The sequence below is a fragment of the Lissotriton helveticus genome, chromosome 7, assembly GCF_964261635.1.
Source record: "Lissotriton helveticus chromosome 7, aLisHel1.1, whole genome shotgun sequence".
Classification (NCBI taxonomy): Eukaryota; Metazoa; Chordata; class Amphibia; order Caudata; family Salamandridae; genus Lissotriton; species Lissotriton helveticus.
The window spans coordinates 977,793,404-977,810,518 of NC_136068.1; the positions used below are offsets into that span (position 1 = coordinate 977,793,404).

General features: G+C 49.3%; 1 protein-coding gene across 2 annotated transcripts in view; it reads right to left on the reverse strand.

The window, feature by feature from the left end:
• Positions 1 to 17,115, reverse strand: part of CAMK2A (calcium/calmodulin dependent protein kinase II alpha) — a 602,280-nt gene that overhangs the window by 460,259 nt on the left and 124,906 nt on the right. The gene's annotated exons all lie outside the window — the stretch shown is intronic.

Genomic DNA, 17,115 nt, shown 5'->3' on the forward strand with positions numbered 1-17,115 from the left:
GTGGCGTTGCGTGCCTGAGTGGCGTTGCGTGGCTGAGTGAAACAGGCAGAAACGTAAATGGAGAGGGGGGTGAGAGTTAAAAGAGAGAGTGAAACAGGCAGAAACGTGGAGAGTTAAAAAAAAAAGCAAATGAATCTAAGCTGCGAGATGTGGCATAACAGAAGGATTGGTACTGCGTGCACCGCTGCTTGGGGTATCTGCGAGATTTGTGTAAGTAAATGGAGAGGGGGGTGAGAGTTGGAAGAGAGAGTGAAACAGGCAGAAACGTGGGGAGTTAAAAGAAAGAGGGAATGAATCTAAGCTGCGAGATGTGGCATAACAGAAGGATTGGTACTGCGTGCACCGCTGCTTGGGGTATCTGCGAGATTTGTGTAAGTAAATGGAGAGGGGGGTGAGAGTTAAAAGAGAGAGTGAAACAGGCAGAAACGTGGAGAGTTAAAAGAAAGAGCGAAAGAATCTAAGCTGCGAGATGTGGCATAACAGAAGGATTGGTACTGCGTGCACCGCTGCTTGGGGTATCTGCGAGATTTGTGTAAGTAAATGGAGAGGGGGGTGAGAGTTGGAAGAGAGAGTGAAACAGGCAGAAACGTGAATCTAAGCTGCGAGACGGAGAGGGAGGGAGAGAGGAGGAAAAAGAGAGGGGGAGTGAGACAGAGGGAGGAACACAGTTAGAGTGAGACAGAGGAAGACAGGAGAGAGGGAGGGGGAGCTATAGATGTAGGGAGAGCGCGAGAGAAAGAGAGCGATAAAATTATGTGTATGCCGGGAGGGCTCAGTGCACGAAGCCTTCGGCTGCAGGGTCCTGTGATTAACTTCATGGTCAGTTTTATGTTGTTGCTCTCCCTCCAAGCGCAATGCCGCTGCCAGCAATACCAGCATCAAAGAAAACAAGACGGAGGGAAGAGAGGGGAGAGGGGAGAGGGGAGGGGGGAGGAGAAATGCGACACGGCGGGAAGGGGCAGGCAGGATGACTCAGGGGAGGGGGCGGAGCGGGGCAGAGCGGCATGTGGGTGTGAACAAGCCGGGCCTTTGAAGTGAAGCTAAGTTTCACTTCAAAGGTGTCGGAGGAATGCGGGCGGCTGTGCACGCGCTTTTAAGCTCAATGCACATGCGCATTGAGCTTAAAAGTCACGGGCACTGCAAGGAATCGCCACGATTCCTTGAAAGTTAGATAAAGTCTGGATGAGCCCCTATAGTCTCGCTTGCTCGATGCGCATGCGCATCGACAGGCGAGACCTAAAAAAAGGTCCTACCGTAGATCGTGGGGAAGTGCAACAGCAGTTGTTGTTGTGTAGTCTGGGGTCCAGGGCTCGGAGCTCGGTAGCGGTGTATCTGTGAGTGATGGAAGAACCACGGTTCCTGGCACTGGGTGAGAACTAGAGGACACAATGGTGCTAAAAGAGAGCTGGCAACACAGCATTTCAGTTTTATGCCCCTGTAATTCAAAAATCATTTTGAAAAATCTGTAGCACACCTTCCATGTTTGTCCTTGCGCAATAACACCTGGAATAGTTTTCTCAGGAGAACAAATGTAATCTTGCAGATAATATATGAACAGTAAGTGAATGTCACCATGCTGCCAAATTCGACAGAATAGGAAAAAATGCTGTGGCAGTTATTAGAGGTTTATACAATGGCATTCCAGCATACAAGGTTCTGTAGTAACAACGTATCTAATAAAGGAATGACTTAAGAAGAGCCCATGATTCTATAGCTAAAGCGTGGTGGGCAAACACAGGGGAAATTAAAAAATACTCCCACTCTGACCAGCTAGCTTAAGTCTCCTACCTGTGGGCAATGTTCCCTCTAATTTTTTTCCTCTGTGTGCGGCAGTGTAGGGTCTCTGTGCGCTGCAGTCATGGCCATGTGCGCCAGGAACCAGACCGTGCGTGTGTGCAGCACCAAATATCCCTCCAAACTTTTGCTTAAAAATCTGAAAAGATGGTGCATTTCCACACATACAGTGTCACGTTAAACTATACTGTGTTGTGTGGTTAGGTTTGCCGTAATTTTTAGCTGACAAAATAGCAAATACAAGTGAAAAGCACTTAAAAAGTATTTTAAAGTTGTGTAAACTAATTACATCGGTGGTACTCATAGTACGGCCCACGGGCCGCCAGCGGCCTACCAGGCCTTCACTGGCGGCGCACGCACCTTGCCTTGTCGTTTCTAGGCAAAGTGGAGATGCATGGGATATAAGAAGGTGTGAAAAAAACAACAAAAGCCATATTAACAAGTAAATGGAAGCCCTGTGAAGTACTCAGGTACAGCTGTGTGCGCGCCCAGGAAGCTGTCTCAGCCGGGGCTGCCACAAACGAATGGGTAAGTGGGGGAGGCTGGGGCTTAAGCCCTTTGAGCCCAATGGGCATTGCACGCCTGGATGTAAGCACATTCAGAATTTGGACAGATAGGGACAGAGACAGACAGATAGAGACAGAGAGGTAGAGAGAGAGAGAGGAAGGTAAAGGGAGGGAGGGAAGTGGAGGGAGGAAGGGAGAAGGGGGTAGAAGGTGGGAGAGGGAGGTAAGGGAGTGGGGGTAGATGGAGAGAGAGATAGAGGTAGAGGGAGGTAGAGAGAGAGGGAGAGGGAGGGGCAGAGGGAGGGAGCGGGAGGTAGCGGTTGAGGGAGTTAGGGAGGGACAGAGGGACGGAGAGGGAGGGACAGAGGTAGATGGAGAGGGAGGGACAGCGAGGTAGAGGGAGATGGAGGTAGAAGGAGAGGGAGGGACAGAGGTAGATGGAGAGTGAGGGGCAGCAAGGTAGAGGGAGGGAAAGGGTGGGAGAGGAGGTAGAGGGAGAGGGAGAGGGAGCTAGAGGAAGAGGGAGCTAGAGGGAGGGACAGAGAGGTAGGGGAAGGAAGAAGGAGAGGGAGGTAGAGGAGGGAAAGGGAGAGGGAGAGGGAGGGACAGAGAGGTAGAGGGAGGGAGGTAAAGGGAGAGGGAGGGAGAGGGAGGGACAGAGAGGTAGAGGGAGAGAAAGGGAGAGGGAGGGACAGAGAGGGAGAGGGAGGGAGAGGGAGAGGGAGGGACAGGGGTAGAGGGAGGTAGAGGGAGGGACAGAGCGGGAGAGGTAGGTAAAGACAGAGAGGGAGGTAGAGGAGGGAAAGGGAGAGGAAGGGACAGAGCAGGTGAGGTAGGTAGAGACAGAGAGGGAGGGAGGGAAAGGGAGAGGGAGCTAGAGGGAGAGGGAGGGACAGAGGTAGATAGAGGGACAGAGGTAGAGGGAGGGAAAGGGAGAGGGAGGTAGAGGGAGGGACAGAGAGGGAGAGGGAGGGAGGAAGAGGGAGGGACTGAGGTAGAGGGAGGTAGGGAGGGAGGGACAGAGCGGGAGAGATATGTAGAGACAGAGAGGGAAATAGAAGGAGGGAAAGGGAGAGGGAGGGGCAGAGAGGGAGAGGTAGGTACAGACTGCACCTATGGCCAATGCAAAATCATACTTTTTTTTAATGCTTTTTCCTCACTGAGTAGAATCACACTGCAAAGTATTCACAGCCTCAGCCACCAAGCACCCTTTTTGTTAGTCCAAGAATCTTTCCATCAACAGCATAAAGTTAATGTCAGCAATTTTATTTTCCATGTCATGCTTCATCTTATCTTCATCACTCAATGATGCTACAGTCCTGCTCTTCCCACCGACCAACCATGCCCCCAAATCCGTTTGTTTCATCTTTTTTTTCCCTGTTCATCAAATTACTCCAGTACACCATGTACTCGTTAATCATACCTTTTTTTTTATTACTGGCTTATATAATTTACTTCACTCCCTAGTCTGACAGTTACTCTAGGCTAACCCTGATCCAGATTTTATAATTTTTTCAATTGCTGTTGACTGACAGTTGCCCTTAAACTGAACAGGAACAGGGTTACGATTAAAATATTAGTGCAGTAATATCTACTGGGGGAGGGGAAGGGGCATACTCAAGCTGCTCCTTCTGTGGACATTGTGGACAATGTGCAGCCTTTAATTTTAAACTTGTGTGTGTTCTAGGAGCGAAGTTGAATGTTTTCAGATAGGAAACAATGACTTGTCTTGCGGCATTTTAAATACACGTTCTTCCAAAGCTATTGCAGCGTTTTTAAATAAAGTTGCTTGCACTTGCCTCTCCCCCTTCTTTCTTTCCTCTATGTTCGTAGCTCCTTTCTCTCTTTCTCCTTTTATTCTACTTGATCACCCATTACCGACCTCACCTCCTCGCAATCTTATTCTCTGTCACCTATTCATGAATGAAAAGGCTCAGAGGTCAGGGCAGGGCAGAGGCCCGGCTGGGGCCGCTCGTGCATACTGCACTACTTAAATGTAATGAGAGAGAGGCTCGGCTGTGTGTGTCAGGAAAAGGCAGGCTGAATGTGATTGGTTGCGGATTTCGATTATGCAGATTTTTAAAGCAGTGAGTTACCCAGGATCTGCTGAGAATGCTTTATTTCAAAGAATGCGTCTGCCTGTACATCTTTAAATAGTTATTTTGTGGTGTTATACATCCCTATGTTTTTGTTAGAGTTGGCGATGTTGAAACTTTTCTTACTGTATGTAAGAATGGTTTTTACTTTCTGTGTCCGTGTGAGCTGCAGTCGTTTCTATCAACACCACACTATCAGAGATTATTACCATAATGCTAAACTAAAGAAATGAGTTTCTATAGTTTGTGGCCTTCGACAGCGCCCAGCTGCTGGTGAGCATTGCAAATAGCACACGTTCTAGTTCATAGCCCTCAGCTGTGCACTCTAAGAACTGTCAAGTCTCCCGCAAATGACATTTCATCGCGCTGCTCGCATTTTTAAAGCAGCGGTGGCGCAAACGGTGTTGCAGGGAGTGCGCGGTAAATACAGCTCACTGCGCGCTTGGGGTGACCTCTGTGCGCGCCCGCTCACCCGCGCAGCTTATTGGGAACAGTGCCTGTGGGTCTTCTTTTCAACAAACATGTTTATTTGTTAGTTTTTATTAAAGACTATATCTCTGTTCTCTAGATCTCACACCTACTTCGAAGCCATTTGGATTAGCAGGACAGAAAAATACTCAATGACAGCAGTAAAGGACAAAGTACAATAACCATAACAACTCACACTTCCTGATATGCCCTACTTCATTTAGCTTAATCTTTCAAACTCCATTCTAACTTTAGGCTCCTTTATTCTTTAATTTAGCCACTGGGAAATTGTTCTTTGTTTAGATAACTATTATTGTGATCAAGAGTCTAAATGGTAAAAAAAAACATGAACACTTAAGATTTTTGTGTGTTTTTTTGTTTTTTACACACGCACACACACACAGGCATGCATAAGTATCTGGTCACTTATAAAGACGGATTAAAATGACAGTGTAGTTAGGAGTTGAAATGAGATAAGAACATTTCAAAACTGAAAAACCACTGAAATTAGCCAGTTATAAATTATTGATGTAACTATAACATGTGTCTCTGTCCTGCAATGGTTATGACCTCACATATGACATCACCCATGACATATTAAATAAAATACTTTATAGAATCACAGATGACATCTCAAATTACATAATTGATGGGATCACTAATGACATCATCCAGTCAGTCACAGCATCCTATAGGGTTTGTGGACTTAAATGTGTTTGGTACGCTACATCTGTACCAAATTGTTATCGCTAATCAAGTTATAACAAAAATAACCTTTGACCACATGCTCAACACATAGCAAATATGTCAAACTACCCAAATTGTGTGGATATTACCCTCTTTGTACTGGCATACACCCACCTAACAAACAGAGGGCATTCCATAGACTTTAATGGGATCTCCCCCTTTTTAAATTTTGAACACCATTCAAAAAAAGTTTGTACTCTATTCACCTTAACAGGATCGCCCTCCAAAAGACATTGCATGACCCACAATTTTACATCAAGAGGTTGACAGGTATGCGTTTGTCCCCAATAACAACCCTTCTCTCAGGTCATACAGAAAAATCTCCACAGTTTAGTAAAATACACTACACATAATTCTGGGATGAGGATAAAGGCACATAACCTTTGAGCAATGCATACAAACCTAGTATGAGATATGCCTCCCCTGGGCGTGGCTAGGCACGCAATGGCAGCGGACGCATACGAGTAGAGCTCCGATCTGAGCTCCCCTTCCCTGGGTCAATGCTCCGTAACATTTATCCGTAGCCGGCTACAAACACAGGCGGAGCACTGCAGCAACATCCTCCGCCCCATCACCGACTTTGACATAGATTGACCGATCACGGCCGCTCTGGCACCCTCTGAAGGCTTCCTGCCGCATCGCGCGCCGCCTGGCCGGCGGGCGCGATCACGCGAGACCGGGGCCCCTACCAGGGAACGAGGCCCGGAGACACGGCCTGCTAAACGAATTGCCGGAGACCTCCAAAAAACACCGCAACGGACCCGGGACAGAGGAGCCCGCACCCCGGAGCCCTGCTGGAGGCTGCACCACGCTGGTAACGATAACCCCACATCTTTCACAGCGCGAAGCGCAGGTGAGGCCCGGAGCGGGGGGCCCTATCACACACCTGCCGCCTGAAGGGACTTAGACCCCGGAGCGACACTACTCGGTGGGTGCGCTGGTGCTGCTGCCTGGACTGGGTTTCCATGATGGCGGAATTGGCCTAAGATAACACCCGCATGATGCCGGAGACGAGGCGCACCCCACAACGCACACATCGCTGAGGCCTACGGACGGGACGCTCTATCGACGTCTCCTACCTTTTTGCCTGCTCCGGCGCTGGGGGGATACGGCGAGCGGCTCTGGGCACTCGCTACAACCTCCCGGAGCCACCTGAGGGGCGTAATTACAAGTGGCCGATAACTTCGCCAGGGAGCTGGGCCTGGGGGCGAGGCCGGCGCCGTGTGACTCCGGGGGTCCCTTGGGGCCTGAACCCAGAACAGAGCGCACGCCCACTGCCGAGGCGAGCCGGAGGCTCGCCGCTCCCGACCTCCCACGAACAGGCGCCCGGGAGGTCTTGCCGGGGCTCTGTGGGGAGCCACGGTCCGAAGAGACATGACCCCCCCCCCAAGAGCAGGGCGCACGGCCCCGTGGTCGGCAGCGGAACCCCGCACCTGAGGGAGAGGATTGCGATGCTGGCTCTTACAGCGGCAACCACGTGAAGAAAACACCGGGGCGCGCCGCCGAGTTGGGTGCAGTGGCGGACCACGCGTGCCTCCCCCTCCTCCCCCCCTCGCACCTGGTGATAAGCCCTTATGACCCACGGGGTCGGGGCCCTGCGCCAGGAACCGCCCTTGCTAATATTCCTTCAGTGGAGGGAGACCGGTGGTCGGGAAACGCAATATAGAACCGTACTGACAAGAACTACCGCCGGCATACTGATGGCGTATGTGCCCTGTCACTGTACCCAGAAGACATTACCAGCGAGCGAGCGCTCCCGGCCTGCGACGGACTCCAACCGATACCCTAAGCTGCAATGGTTGTCACTGCATGGGACGAACTGCGGCTTCCCTGCACTAGTGACCCCCTGAAACTGCTATACTCCTAGACTTGCGAACCATTACAAGCCCTGCTGCTGAAGACACCAGCGGACGCCACAGGCCCCCTCGCTCACTGTTTCCCCCATGTCTGGAGGTGTGAAGATGCGCACCGGCACTGGAGGTGCACTACCAAAAGGAAAAATAGACAAACCACTGAAACCAATGGACGCCGACCATGTGGCGACGAAGCTGGACACTGTACTTGCTGCCATGGAGCGGCTGGAAGAGTCACTACAACTAACCCGCACCTCTCTAGCAACGAAAATAGATAGTGTGGCGATTGACCTCACCCACCTGAGAGCCGACCACAAGAAATTGGCAGAACGCTCCACATCTCTGGAAGGAGCGATGACGGATATCGAGCCCCGAGTCAGCCAGACGGACAAGCAAGTAAAGGATCTCCTGAATAGAGTAGAGTTTTTGGAAGACCAAGCTGAGGATGCGGAAGGGAGGGCACGAAGAAACAACATCAGACTTGTGGGGGTGCCGGAAAGATGGGAGGGCAAGGACCCTACACAACGCGTGGAAGACTGGTTGAGGGTCCTACTACCGGAGGGCGCATTGTCGCTGCACTTCGTGGTGGAACGTGCACACCGAGTGCCAACGAGGCCACTCCCCACTGGCTCTAACCCTCGACCACTGCTCCTCCGGATCCTGAACTATCGCGACCGAGACTCCATCCTGCGTGAAACCAGAAAACTCGGAGATGTCCAGATCGACAATGCCAAAATAATGTTCTTTCCTGATTACACGGTCCAGGTGCAGCGCCAGAGACATTCCTTCCTTATTGTAAAACAAAGACTGCGCACCATGGGCCTCAAATACTCCCTCCTCTTCCCTGCTAGGCTGAGAGTGGTGGCACAAGACAAAACACATTTCTTTACCAGCCCTGAGGAAGCCGAGGCTTGGCTGTACAATGGCGTGGACACGGCGCCCAGGCGGGCTCAGGGATCCACCACAATGACACGCTCACGCGGATCGCGACGGCGCCGCAGGCACAAATCACCAGTGGCCCGCCAGTCGCAGGGGACGACAGACCATTCCCCACCTGTGGAACTAATTCTCCAGGAACAACAGGATGCCCTCCGCAGAGTCACGGAAATCAGCAGCTCTCCTGCCTCGGACCCTGCCCAGGACGCCAGCCCCCGGACATTCCCGGGCGACGACGAGGCCATCTATGGACTGCCAGACTCCCAGATGTCCATGGACCAACCAGACGTCACACCACAGACAGCGGATTTGCTCCACTGAAGACACTCGTCGGACTTCCACGGGCAATACCTGGGCAGCAACATATCGACCATGAAGCTGGTACACATCTCTGTGGGACTGCTGCCCAGCGACGCTTGGTGTGGGGTCCCCGCCTTGCCGGGGGTCAGCGGCGACGAGACGCAGTGAGTACTACCCCTGTACCCCGGGCAGCGGCGCAGCGCCACACCACCGGTGCCCCTCTGCTGCCCCTATCTGCTGGGCCCTGACTGTTGATAACCCGGCCACACCAATGACGAACAGCTCCGCATGCTTTACAGTATGGTGGCTTACCCCGCACGGACTCATGTACAGTGAACCAGGACACAATAGTCCTCAATGGCTCCTGCCGAGCAAAGCCTATTTGATGAGACCTAGGGAGGGACGAAGACTCTATAGTTGATAACATTGCTGTAACACTGTAACTGTGCCTAACGTATAGCACCCCCTAGAATTTAAAGGTTACTTATCTCGATTGAGAGTTTGGACGGTGGCATGTTTGGCAACCGACCTTTTGGAATTTCTTATTGGTTTGACCCTTTCTGGTCTGTTATGTTGTTTGGACTCACACCTCTTATGTTTTTGCGAAGACTTTATCCTGATGTCAGCGAAGGTGTCTCTGAGGGTGGCCGGAAGGGTTGCATGGGGGGCCCGGGGGAGTGCTACCATGATGAGGGAATGGTGGAGGGGGTGTGTAGGGGTTGCCTAAAATGACAAAATGACCACGATAAAAATATGTACTTGGAACATTAGAGGCATGCACACACCCTCACGCAGGTATCAAATCTACTCCTATCTTAAACGCCACATGGTCCACATCGCACTCCTACAGGAGACACATTTAAACAAGGCAGAAGCACAGGCACTACACCGCAGATGGCGCGGGCAGCTCTATGCCATGGAATACTCCTCCTATGCCCGTGGGGCTCTGCTGTGGGTGAGGCCTGGAACCCCCTTGGCAGTAACTCACTCCCACACTGACCCGGAGGGCAGATATGTAATTGTCCAGGGCCGGTTGGATGGGCAACCAGTAGTTCTGGCTTCCCTGTACTCTCCCAACACAGACCAGGGGAGCTTTCTCATGCAATTATCAGCGAAATTGGCACCCTGGCATGGTGTCCCTTGGATACTGGGGGGTGATTATAATTGCATTCTGGACGTGACGCTAGATCGCTCTTCCCCACCTCAGACCGGCACACCAGCACACGGGGCCATGAAAGCACTCACCGGCTGGGCAACTCAATGGGACTTACAGGATGCTTGGCGAGCTCGCAACCCTACCTCGAGGGTATATTCCTACTACTCAGGTGCGCACACCCTACATGTCCGGCTGGATAGATACATGGTGTCCACTGAACTTCTACCCCACATTATAGATACACAATACATGGGCCGCACCCACTCCGACCATAACCCGCACGTACTAGATATAGCGTGGGAGCGTCCGCACCCGCCCATCCCTACTTGGAGGCTACAGCCTGCCTTACTCCTGGATGCCCCCTTCCGAGACTCCTTGCTTGCACAAACAACGCGATACTTTGAGGAAAATTCCGATACGGCGTCCTCCCCGCAGGTAGAGTGGGACGCCTTCAAAGTCGTGATCAGGGGACATTGCCTGGGCACACAGGGACATATATAGAAGCAATTGGAGAGGGAATTAAAACAGGTAGAAACTGACCTACTCCAACGAGAACAGGAGGCGATGGGAGGGGCGGATGGCCCATTACTCGCGGCTCGCGCGGAACATGCGCAGCTGTTGGAGCGGCTCTGTCATATCAATTATGCAGCCCACTCAGCGCGCAGGCATCACCTTAGTGATAAACCCGGGAAATTTCTGACATGGCTTATTAAGCAGGAGGATCGCACAACGCCGGTATCCGCAATATGCACTGCTGAGGAGGGGGTGGTGTACACACAAAACAAAATGCACGAGGCCTTTACAAATCACTACAGAGCCCTGTATCGCTCCCAACTGCGAGTCACGGACTACCTCTCGGGCATACAAGTACCGAGGTTGACCGACGCGCAACAGGGAGGCCTTGGAGCACCACTTGCGCCCAAGGAGCTGCGCACTGCCATTTTTGCTCTATCTAATGGCAAGTCTCCTGGCCCAGACGGGCTACCTGCTGAATTTTTTAAAGCCTGCTCTGATATACTGATCCCCCAGCTATTGAAAGTGTACACGGCCGCCGCCGAGGACTCCTCTCCCCCCCCACACTAAATGAATCCAACCTCATCTCCATTCTAAAGCCTGGAAGGGATGGCACGCATATGGGCTCATACCGGCCGCTGGCCCTACTGAATACTGATTATAAAATACTTGCCTCTACCCTGGCTCAGCGACTGGCACCTCTGGTTTCAACTCTTGTTCATCATGACCAGAATGGTTTCGTACCCGCGCGCAGCACCTCTTATAATATTCGCAGGCTGTTCAGAGTGCAGGAATATGCCACCCATCAATGGCCAAGATCAGGGTGCCTAGTTCTGGACCTTGAGAAGGCGTTTGATTCCGTGGAATGGCCCTACCTTAAGGCGACACTAGAGAAATTTGACCTAGGGGACGATTACATCGACATGGTTGGCTTACTTCAAAGACCCACCGTACGTGTACGGATGGGCAAACTACTGTCAGACGCAATCAGGGTACGAAGAGGGACTAGACAGGGCTGCCCACTATCTCCGCTGCTCTTTTCCATTGCCATAGAGCCTCTTGCAGTGCTGTTGAGAGCACAGGGGGAGGAGTGGGGGATTTCATTAACGGACGGCATGCATACGATCTCACTATATGCCGATGACCTGCTCTTATACGTCAGAGACCTGACCCGTGTGCCACAATCCCTGTCTGATATATTCCAGACTTTTGAAGCCATCTCGGGACTGAAAGTCAACTGGGCTAAATCAGGAGCGTACTCCTTCAGCCCGGAAACACAGGAATGTGACATCCACATTAATGGTGGGAGACTCGCCTGGTACCCCACCACGTTTAGGTATCTTGGGATCCACATTTACAGGACTCCATCAGATATACTGGAGGGCCACCTGATGCGAGCCATCTCATCGCTGCGTGCGCAGATGACCTTCTGGAAGACCCTTCCCCTAAATGTGGCTAGCCGCGTAGCATTAACGAAAATGATAGTCCTCCCAAGATTATTATACTACTATGCCAACATCCCAATATATGTCCCAACCCGAGTTTTTCATGACCTAGACACCCTGCTCCGGAACCTGATCTGGAACGCCGGGAGGCCACGAGTGACACTGACTAAACTCTATGTGCCCACTGAAGCTGGTGGCCTTGCGGTCCCCAACCTGGAATTATACTATTTAGCGGCGCTGCTGCAGTGAGTGTCAGGCTGGCTGAGTGGGAGGAACTTAGGTGATACTGCCACAGACACCACCACTTGGACCCATACACAAATCTGCACATTGTTTCACCCTCTGACCAGGGTCCCCTGCCCAGGGCAGCTGCACGTGGCGGTAGCCCGCAGATGTTTCCTGCGTAGTCTGAGACTGACCCGGGAGGTGAAACCCTATGCCCTAGTGCTTCCCCTGCTGGGCACCCCTAGAGAAGGCGGAGTGGTGACGGAGGCTATGTTGGAGAGATGGGCAGAGGTTGGAGTAGAAACGATGGGAGATCTCTACGCAGATGAAACCGTGCTCTCCTTCAAGGAGCTAGCCAGAGGCACGGGCCTCCCGGCCGGACAATTTCTCCTACAGGCGTCGATAATACGCACGTTTGCGGACTCATGGGGAGACATATCCGAGGAGCTGCAAATGCATCACTTTGTGCAATACCTCCATGTCATGAGTAACGGCTCCCACATAATTCACTCGTTAGTGGAAGCCCTCCTAGAGCATACACAACATTCCACCCAACTGCTACGTGACAAATGGGAGGCGGACAGGAAAAAGGAATGGACGGACAAGGAGTGGACGATGGTACTGGCCAGTCCAGTTAACGTCCCACGTAACTCCCGCTTCAAACTCATACAGTTTTACATCCTGCACCACGCGTACTTATCGCCAGATAAGATTAATAAATATTTCTCGACTAATACCGCTGGGTGTCCACGATGCTCCCTAACTGGAGCGGACCTTTTACATATGCTCTGGGCATGTCCCACCATCCAAACATACTGGACTATGGTGACAACTCTCTTGACACAGGGCACTGGCGACGACCTGCCGCATACATGGGAGGCCTGCATCCTGGGGTTGTACAAGAGGACGAAACTAAACAAGGTGCCAGCTAGGTTCTGGGACCTAGGACTCATCACGGCTAAGCGCCTGCTAACCAAGTGATGGAAGAAAAGCGAACCCCACATCCCAAATACTGGTACACCTCCTTTACTAACTGGGTGAGAGCGGAAAGCGCCAAGCTACATCGGGAAGAGATGGCGGGCCTGAGGAAGTTCCCCATTGCACAGCTTTGGGACGACGCCCTGACATCCTTCCAACAGGCGTGCTTGGACCAGGGAATTACCTAGTCACAACCCCTTTTCCGGGCCGCTCCTGGACGGAGGATGTGGTGGACTGCCCTACACCCACTCTGGTAATCCCCCTTTTTGGACACAGTGCCAGAAGCGACATATGCCTATACAGAGAGATGGTGCTGCAGCGCCACGTTGCGGCGGTCGCCTGAGGCCCCCATGCTCCTGACACCGACACCCTGGGGTCTGCTGGACACTGCTGGGCCACCTTTCCCCTCCCCCGGGCGGGACACACGCCCCACGGAGCGCCTATCGCCCATTGCACTCTTCACGAACCCGGAGATTTATCTCCAGAGCCACGCATTGACATACTTCACGACACAATCGACCTTCCGCCTCATCATACTCTTCGCATAACATTACTTTTCCTTCTCTCCGATCTCCCCCTTATTATCTCATGGTGTTGGAGAGGGTTTTTTCCTCTACCTGTTTTGTTTTCTTTTGTTACCCCACCACTGGTTACGTTAAGATGTCATGGTAATTTACTGCTGGTACATCTGCCACAAAGTTATATATATTGTATTGGTTGACGATACACAACTGGCATTCAACACTCCTGATCCAACACTGTACTGGGTGACATGTCACACATTAGTTGTAAGGAGAGACCCGGGAAAAGCGCGTAACCATTGGAACATGCCGGCCCACGCCAAATCTCATCTTCAAACCCCAGACCACATTACTATCGGTACAAAGCGACATCACACTAGGATCGACTCCCGTAATGATACACAGTGTTCCACCTCTTCTTATGGGAGATTTGTGATGCCTGTTGACTATCCTGTTATGTACTGCCATTGTATCGTACTGTCGCTATGTCACCATGCAGAATATGTGTGTTGTATCTTTTTGCCCACCGCATAATTATGTACTGACTATGTATGCCTGAAAACCAATAAAACATATTCCAAAAAAAAAAAAGAGATATGCCTCCCCTCTAGCTAGGTTTCCCCTACATTCTACATTATTCAACAACCTGCTGTACCTAAAAATCTTAGGCAACATTCTGGGATATAATCATTCACACCTTAAAAATGTCCTTGTTACACAAACCTTGTCTTAAGTACTGTATTACCGCAATTTAACACGTTCATGTGCCCAGACACTCAATGGTGGATATTCTTTTGTCAACAGAGGCGTTGGCTTTTCTCAAAGACTTTTTGCAAGAAGGTTTGGCATTCAGCCACAACCTACTTATAAGTTGGGAAGGAAGTGGGTCATTCTCAAGTAACAAGTCCACATCCTCCTGTCCACTGGGAACCAAGTGCCTCATTGTAGCACTTGACTCTCAAAGGGTAGCCAGGCAGAGCAGTCCAAGGCCTATTTCGGGGAGGTGGTGTGGGCTAGTACCCCAGTCCACAAACATGCAACGAACAACACCCAAGAAATCATTGCACAATAAGATATTTTACTTATAAAAATGCAAAACAATTTATTACATACACACTACTTAATACTATGCATTAATTTACAAATATGTACATAAAAGGCAGGTTAAAATGCATATGGTAACAGCCTCCTAAAAGTTCACACGCTTAGTGAGTCCTGAACCCTATCACCACCATGCCCCACACATATAACGGACACAATACAATGGAGTGTTGTTATCTAAAGGCATGCCTCCTGGCTTTATTCCAGTGTCACCAGATTAATGAAAGCAGCAATATGTCATAACAAGCCAGTGCAACACCATAAAAAGTGTTATGGGCAGTACCATCATGCAATGACATTTATTAGGGAAAGCAATGTTTCACTGTTAACCTTGAAGTTGTTAATACAGCTTTTCAAGACATTTCAAATACCTTTGCTAAAACATGTATTGATTCACTGTTAATTTTGTCATTGTCAATAAAGCTATTCAATTTCAACAAAATGCATGCGTAAGTTTTTCTTCTACTTTCGACATACTGAAATCACATCCTTAGGAACCCCAACGGGGGTCCACACTCTCCAGAGCCTCCGAACAAAAGTTCCAGCAATAGGAACACTTGAAGTAAGCCTAACCGCCTCCTGGGGTCATCGATCTGACCGTCAGGAGACTTAGGGTGATGTTTTTGGCTGATGCAAGTGTGGACCACTGAGGGGTGCCCTTCAGCACTCTTTTCACCATCTTAAAAATGCTTTAAAATGTCTTTCTAAGCTAGCTGTTCTTTTGACCACTATTGTGAGAAGTTTGTTTATAGATAGTTTAAAAAGCAATGGTCTAATTTGTTAAAAGGCTGTCAAGGTGATCACTATTTATATCGATTTTATGTATATGTACCAAATGGACAATATGTCTCTGACTCACAAAGATAAACGGACCCTTTTATGTAAGTTTACAATTGTTTGCTATTCACAAAGGGATTTACAAGTAGTATCTTTATGAGTGCAGAGTCTCCGCACATAAAATGATAGGCCTTTTTATTTACGGAGACTCTGTACTCACAATGATACTACTCGTAAATGTGTTTATGAATAGCAAACAATCGTAAACTTATACAAAAGTGTAAGTTTAGCTTTGTGAATCAGGACTACGTTTATAACTTTTTTCACATTTGCGTAATTCCTGCATAGGGCAGAAACCTCTTAATAGAAGGGATTGTCGTACCACATTATGAAAGCCTAGGGATGGGTTAAATAATAAAGTTAATTACATTGTTACAAAGCATAATAGATCAAAATGGGCTAAAGATCCACTGAGGGTCATAAGGGTAATTGGCAACTGGCTTTCTGTGAGCCTTCCTTCTTTGAATTATTTACTTACTTTATATAAATATATACAAAATATTTATCAGACCCTCTGGGGTATCAACCCTCTGCACAAATGTGTTGATTTTATAAGCTGCATGTCTAGGGTATTGTTGATTGTAGGTTTTTCATAGTTTTAAGCACCTTTGCAAGACTGTATTAGGATTTTTCAAATAATTTGGTGAAAATTGCAAATCAAATAAGTTTGAAGGGTGGTGCATCTCAGGATGTTCCACTCACTATAATATTATTTAATAAGCTGGGAGACCAAAAATGTTTTTGATAGAGTGGAGTGACACTCGCAAATGTAAGGATTAAAGTCAAGTAAATTATAGCAAAATTCTGACGAAAACCAAAGAAGGACTGGTCGGGTGGAAAACTACGTGAAATACTTCTGCTTGGTAGTAAAAGCACAATTAAAAATTATGATGTTAACTAAAATGTTTTTTTGTTTCTCAGGTAGCCCCTCTGTGTTTCTGTTCCAGGTTTATTCGGTACAGAATTCCCTTGTCTGGGATTCCAAAGACCCCAGGAAAACATTGTGGCACCCAAAATTAAAAAAGTCGTTGGGCTTTATAAAATGCCAAGATTATTAGCAGGCTGCAGCGTTGCACGGGCTCCAACTATGTATAGACTGTTTGTTAGGTCCTGATCATCTGTAGCCAGTGGACTTGTAACTTTGTTTCCGACTTTACCGAACAACACGAATGAGACAACACATAACACAATAAATATGAAAAGGTCTGAGGAGCTGATATTGGCAGTGGGAGCCCAATATAGAGTAAAACGTTTAAAATGCCTGAACAAGATTGTACTTCCATCCAACCCAAAGAAACGAAATATTTATTTTAGAAATCTGTATTATGCTCCTTGCAGAGAAAAGAGAAAGGTAGTTAGGGTCATGTTTGTTTGTTTCTGATGCATACCCAGGGGATGCCCTCACACATTACAACACCCTGTCCTATTCTTGAAAGTGTTTGCAAAAAGGTGTTTGTCAAACGGTTGGAAATGTTGTAAATAGCAGGAGGTCCCGACCAGATGTCAGATATATTCATGTAGCCGTGCCCTCTTCGTAAAGATTTTCCTATTACACTATAATTTGGTAAAGTAGGCGATGAACATAGGACATGATGAGCAACAAGCAAAAGTGTTACATTTCCTAAATGGACATTTTGAC